Here is a 7,223-nt window from a genome sequence, read left to right as displayed (position 1 = left end):
ATAATGTTAGTGAAGAAATGATACATGAATCAATGGAACAGGATAGAGAGTCCAGAAACAGGCCTAGTGAACTCATCTTTGACAAAGGGACGAAGAAAAGTCAATCGAGAAAGGAAGTCTTTTTAAAAATGGTGCTGGAGCCCAGCTGTTGTGGCTCATGTGGCTTCAACCCATGAACCAAGAGATCACAGTTCGATTCCAGGTCAGGGCGCATGCCCAAGTTGTGAGCTCAATCCCCAGTAGGGGGTGTGCAGGAGGCAGGCAATCTATGATTCTCATCATTGATGTTTCTCTCTTTCCCTCTCCCTTCCTATCTCTGAAATCAATACAAATATTTTTAAAATTGTGCTGGAATAGTTAGACATCCATTTTCAAAAGAAAAATGAATCTGGATGCAGACCTTACACTTTTCACACAAAAAATAACTAAAAATAGATCATAGACATAAGCGTAAAATGCCAAAGTATAAAAGTTCTAGGAAAAAAACATAGAACATCTAGGTGGTCCTTGGGTTTGGCAATGCCTTTTTAAAGACAACACCAAAAGCATGATCCATGAAAGAAAGAAAAAAACAACTATAAGTTGGATTTTATTAAAATTAAAAACTCATGATCTACAAAAGACTTAACAGAATGAAAAGACAAGCCACAGCCTGGGTGCAAATATTTGTAAAGCACATATCTGATAAAGGACTTCTATCCAAAATATACAAAACTCAACAGTAAGAAAACAAACAACCCGATTTAAAAATGGTCAACAGATCTGAACACATACTTCACCAAAGAAGGTATACAGATATAAAGTAAACAAATGAAAAAGATGCTCAACCTTATTGGTCATTAGGGAATTACATAATGAGATGCTGCTACACACCCATTAAAATGTCTGCAATCTCAAACTGACCATGTTAAATGCTGGTAAAGGCGCAGAGCAGCCCTGGCCAGGTAGCTCAGTTGATTAGAGCATTGTCCTGACCTACCAAGGTTGTGGGTTCCATCCCTGGTCAGGGCGCATACAAGAGTCAACCAATAAGTGCATCAATGGGTAGAGCAACAAATCAAAGTCTCATTCTCTCTCTCATTCTCTCTCTCTCTCTCTCTCTCTCTCTCTCTCTCTCTCTCGTCAATGAATATTTTTTTTAAGGATACAGAACAGCAGGCACTCATTTATTGCTGGTGGGAATGGAAAATTGGAAAATGATACAGCCCCTTTGGAAGACAGCTTGGCAGTTTCTTACAAAGCAAAACATGGTCTTACCATAGGATCCAGCAGTCATGCTCCTGCATCTTAACCCGGATGATTTGAAAACTTATGTGTACACAAAAATCTCCATGTAAATGTTCACAGAAGCTCTATTTGTAATCGCCAAAAATTGGAAGTAATCAAGATGTCCTTCAATGAGTCATCAACCGGGGGCATCCACACAAAGATCTCTGTGGGACACAGCATTGCCAACGGGTCTGCTGGGGGCAAGTGGCCTTGGTTGCCACAAGGCGGTGGTTACTCTGGCTCTTGGATGATTTATAAAATTCAAACCAGAAGCTAAGTTCCTGCCAGCACACTGAACGATGGAAACTTTTTATTCTTTTTGAAAGGGTTATATTTCTTGCCACATGATCTCTACTATAAAACGTAGCCACATCTTTGCCAGACTTAAACCACAGAAACAAATTTAGGGGAGCCACGGGTCTCTAATTTGCCTGAGACCCCAATTTCACACCTGCTGTCCTGTGCAATTATTAATAGTAATCCTTTTACTTTCCAAAGTGTACAGTTTAGACAATACAGAATCTCTTCAACGTTCCCCAAATGGATCACCTCAGGTCAACCCAGCTTTTTACATCTTGATTTAATGACATTTTCATCTTTTACATATTTTATGATATGGGCCAGTAATTGGATAGCTTTGCCCCAAAGTCTTGCCCCTAGCTGATTTGTCTCAGTGAATACAGCGTAGGCCTGCGGACTGAAAGCTCCCGGGTTCGATTCCAGTCAAGTGTACATGCCCGGGTTACGGGCTCAGTCCCCAGTGTGGAGTGTGCGGGAGGCACCGATCAATGATTCTCTCTCACCGTTGATGTTTCTCTCTCTCTCTACTTCTCCCTTCCTCTCTGAAATCAATAAAAAGATATTTTTAAAAAGCACTCGAAGACGTATGCTTTAATTATACCTACCCTAAGGGGAGTTCTTTTTTTTGGTTAGTTTTTGCTTTGTTTAATGCAGAAAGTTCAAACTTTAAGGGTTACTATGTCGTTTCAGAGTCTAAAAGATGGGAAAAACAAAACCTTTTTCTTCCTCCTGCAAGTCATGTTCATTGCCACAAGGGGGTGATTTACCCAAAGGAAACCCTTCTGCGACCCAGGAACGTTTTCTTTTTGCTCTTCATAGTCTTTACTTTACTTTGTGCTTTGTTTTTAGGAAGGATGTACCAAGAATGCTTTCGTCTCCCCCTCCTAATGCGCTTTTTTTATTGTATCTTCCATAGACTCTCTCTCCCTTCACGGTGCCAGGGGGAGCTCCCACCCACCCTCCTGTCTCCCTTGCTTCTCCAGCTGCCTCCTCATGCTCCACCCAGGGCCCTGGAGCGTGTGTTCCACCCTGAGCACTGGAACCTGTGCACTGAGGTTTCCTGCAGGACACTGGATGTCCTGGAGCCACGTGCCATCATCGTGCGTGTTGGATGGGCTCTAGGCATCCGGGCATTATCTAAGTGGGGGACGGACCCAGTGTCTCTCACTGCCAAGTTCTGGCGGGCCCTGGGTTCCTCAGTAGTTGGGACCCCAGGATCTCAGCCTGGTTTTGCCAGTCAGGCTTGGGTGGGATGGCTCTAGAAGGATGCACTGGGCCAGACCCTCACTGCAGATCCATAGGCCGCGGTTGGTTTTTCAAAGCAGGAGGTGTCACCAGCACTGGCGCCAGGCAGTCCTCTCCAGCCTGAGGGGGGAGAGGAGCCTCGGGCCTGCCCTTCGGCACTAGCGAAGGCAGGGCGGCCTCTGCCCTGGATCTGCCCGCAGACCCGGGTGCAGGGAGAGAGCAGAGTCCGCCTGGGAGCCAGCAGGAGGTGGCGGAGGGCTTGGGTGGCTTGCAGGAGCAGTGGGCCAGCAGTGAACCCCTGTGGGTGTCCTGTCTGCAGTGTCCTGCTTGTCAGTGCTGAGCGGCTGACACCCCGGGGACTGGAGACGCTAACCCTGAGGAGGCCTCCCCCCCCCCCCCCCCCGGGACCCTGGGGTCCTGCCAACGTGTGCTTCTGCCTGTTTCCAGCTCTAGTTGATTTTTCCAGTCCCAGCAATTTGATGTCCAACACCCACACCCACACCATCAAGGTAAGTCATATGACATCTGTGGGGATTGATGAGCAGGTGTAATGTCCCTGGGATACCTCCTGGGAGGGAAGTACCGGAGAAAGCCAGGCACATGGACATCCCTTTACCTGTGACATACGTGTTTGTAGCAGCTGTGACGGGCAGGTGGCCCCGGAGACATTCTGCACGTCATAGAGTAATCTGCCCACAGGTCCCCCTGTTGGCAGGCGTTTCTCCATCGGGCTCTCGCGTTTCTGCACGTTTGTGAGCAGAGGCGCTCACTGCCTTTGTGCCCAACATCCTTTCAGGAATGTTTATGGAGTGGTCAGCCTCGAAAGATAGAGGTAGTATCTTCTAGAGCAGTGGTTCTCAACCTTCCACATGCCCCGACCCTATAATACAGTTCCTCATGTTGTGGTGACCCCCCAACCATAAAATTATTTTTGTTGCTACTTCATAACTGTAATTTTGCTACTGTTATGAATCATAATGTAAATATCTGTGTTTCCCGATGGTCTTAAGGCTCTACAGCAGCATTTCTCAACCTGTGGGGCGCGAACCGCTGCTGTACAGCCCCAACGAGGTATGGATCTAATTCTGGTGGGAGAAGGTGAGGTCAGGACCTCATAGGTTTATTCCTTCCTTGGGTGCTCTGCCATAGGCTCTCTATATTGGCTTTAACTATATATTTTTAAAAATTATCTTTTCCCTTTAATAGGTAGTCCCCTCTTATATGTATTAATTCTGTACATTAAAAATTCCTTGTCCAAATCACTGTGGATACACCAGCCTATACTTCTACCAGCAATGTATGAGAGCTCCAGTTCCTCTACCATCAGTTGTTTTAAAGCCTTGTCTACTAACTCTGACATCTGAATGATCTGTATATCTGCTTCTATTGTCTATTTTTTTCTCTTATCAATTTTATTTTCATGCCTTTTCATCTGCCTAGTTATTTTTTATTATATGCAGACATTGTATAAGGAGGTATGGAGACCTCAGATGATGTAATTTGCCAACCAAAGTGTTCCTTCTTTCTTCTTTTAAGATAGAGTGAGGGGTGACCATCTCAGCTCAAGAACTGAGCTGGGTTGAGGATGAATTTTAATTTTTGCGAGACAATCCATCCCTGGTTCACCCCTATTGCTCCCATGTGCATTTTGATGGAGAACCTTCAGGTAACTCTGTATCTTCATCCATGAAAGACTGTGGAGATCCAGCTCTGCCCTTCGGAGGGTCCCAGTCCGGCTTTCCCGGCTCTGTCCCCATGGAGATGAAAAATCTGGCAAACAGCATGAGGGAGGAGCTGGCCTATTTGAGGCAACCCTTTCTTCTGGGGGAGCCTTTGTGTTTTAAGCATGATGGGACTAGGAAAGATTTCATTCTGCTTATTAGAAGCATTCTCAGGTCCAGAACCCAGCAGATGCCATGTGGAGAAAACTGGTTGTGTTTTTAAGGCCACCTGTGTTCTAATTTGTCATTCTAGTACCATCTGGCCACTAAAAGCTTTGCTGGTTTCTCTTTCTTCCATTAGAGGGCTTCTTTCTGGCAAAGCTTGATCATTGGCCAGAACCCCAAACTGGCACATGTCCTGGGGGAGGGGAGAGGAACGACTGGAGAACCTCATCTCCTTTCATTGCAGTAGGAGCGCTGACCTGCCAGAACCTACTACATCCTGCCCCGAAGAGAAAATGCCCTAAGCTTTTAAAAATAAAAATTTTTTTCTTTTTAAACTTTCATCTATCGCATGTATTTAAAAATCTTAGAGTTGACTTTCTTTTCTTTTTTTAAATAAATATTTTATTGATTTTTTTACAGAAAGGAAGGGAGATGGATAGAGAGTTAGAAACATTGATGAGAGAGAAACATTGATCAGCTGCCTCCCGCACACCCCCCAACTGGGAATGTGCCTGCAACCATGATGCATGCCCTTGACCGGAATCGAACCCGGGACCCTTCAGTCTGCAGGCCGATACTCTATCCACTGAGCCAAACCAGCTAGGGCTTGCTTTTCTTTCTTAACAAATTTCAGCTGTAATGTCACACTACCTTGAAGTTCTGGGTTGTCAAAATACAGATCAATGTTTTTCAAACTGTAGGTCACAACCTAGGAAATCAATTTAGTAGGTCTTGCTCGCAGTTTTAGGGAAAAATAATAGAAAAGATCAGAGCGCATCACACATAGTCAAAGTAAGTATCATTTCATGAAATTTTTATTTCACTTGTGTGATAATGAGTGTGTTTTGGTTTGCGATGTAAGCCTATTTTTTCCTGTGAGTTGTAGCGCATAATGTTTAAAAGTCACAGGATTTTAGTTTAAACTAAAGGAGAAACACATGAAGGAGAAAAACAAATGATCAGAAACAAATATATTGGTTGAGTATGGACAACTTTTTTGGAGAAGTTTGGCCGTGAGTGAGAAGTTAGGTTGATTGAAAACTGGCTCCAGAAACAAGAGGGAACCCACGTGAACCTTAAGTATCAGGACAGTGAGCATCAGAGGAGGAAGGCGAGGCGTAGCTTCGACTGCGGCAGGTGAGGGGGCGGCTGTGGGGGTCACAGAGAGAGCTAAAGATGAGAAATGGCTGAACCTGCATTAGTAAAGGCCATGGAATCCCTGAGAGCCCCGCTGGTGTGGCTCAGTGGCTGAGCGTCCGCCTATGAACCAGGAGGTCACGGTTCGATTCCCAGTCAGGGCATGTGCCCCGGTTGTGGGCTCGATCCCCAGTATGGGGCGTGCAGGAGCAGCCAATCAATGATTTTTTCCCCCTCATCATTGATGTTTCTATCTCTCCCTCCCTCTCCCTTCCTCTCTGAAATCATTAAAAAAAATAAAAAGACAACCCTGAGAAAAGACTACGTGGTTCTTGGCGCCATATCACGGGCAGCCCCAGGAAGAAAGGCCTTGCGCTTGGCGCAGAAGAGAGGTCAGCTGATGGTATGAGCACACATGCGGGAGGGGGAGTAACCCACAACTGGTGCTTCAGGGTCAGCAAAAGATCTGATTTTAGCCACAGGCCCGAGAGACTGTGATGGAACGAGTGCTGGAGTCCTCTTCACCTTCTCCCTGCTTTCTCAACACCACACACACACACACACACACACACACACACACACGCACGCACGCGCACACACACACACACACACACACATGCCCATCAGGACACATAGACTGTAGCTCCGTTTACTGGCTGGGCTTAGGCTTGGGCTTACGTCTAAAACCAGGGTGGGGCCCAGCCGGTATGGCTCCGTGGTCGAGCGGCGACCTATGAGCCAGAAGGTCACCGTTCAATTCCTGGTCAGGGTACATGCCCAGCTGTGGGCTTGATCCCCGGTAGGGGATGTGCAGCAGGCAGCAGATCAATGATTCTCTCTCTCATCCCTGATGTTTCCATCTCTCTCTCCCTCTCCCTTATTCTCTAAAGTCAATAAAAACATGTTAACACAGGGTGGCTAAGACCTTCTGCACCAGTGGCTGGGAGGTGTGCAGGCCCATCACGCTGCCCAGCTGTGGCACACCAGGAATGCTCAGGAGCCCAGAGCTGCCTTTGCCCCAGGGCCACACGGGGGCAGGGAGTTCTGGGGGAAGACTGAGCCACAGTGACCTGCCTGCCTCCTGGCCCGGAAGTCCCCGTCCCTCCAGCTTTCCCACGGAACCCCCAGGCAGCAGTTGGGTCTGCTCTCAGGCATGGCGCTCAGCAAGCCTCATAACAGGGAGGTGAGCCCAGGACACGTCACAGAGGATGGGGCACCTTCGCTCATGTCCTTGAGCAGGAAGGTTCTACTCAGGGTGAGGCCAGCGGCTGCGATGTTTACCCCATTCCAGGTGCGGGCTCCAGGCCTGTGTTGCTGGCCTTGGGCCTCAGGACCTGAAACTTGGGTCTGGGTCCTGCTGGGTTTTTGGCCAGGAGTCTGGCCTTC

The sequence above is a fragment of the Pipistrellus kuhlii genome, unplaced genomic scaffold (assembly GCF_014108245.1).
Source record: "Pipistrellus kuhlii isolate mPipKuh1 unplaced genomic scaffold, mPipKuh1.p scaffold_m20_p_11, whole genome shotgun sequence".
In the NCBI taxonomy this organism is placed as follows: Eukaryota; Metazoa; Chordata; class Mammalia; order Chiroptera; family Vespertilionidae; genus Pipistrellus; species Pipistrellus kuhlii.
This window is presented reverse-complemented; position numbering follows the sequence as displayed.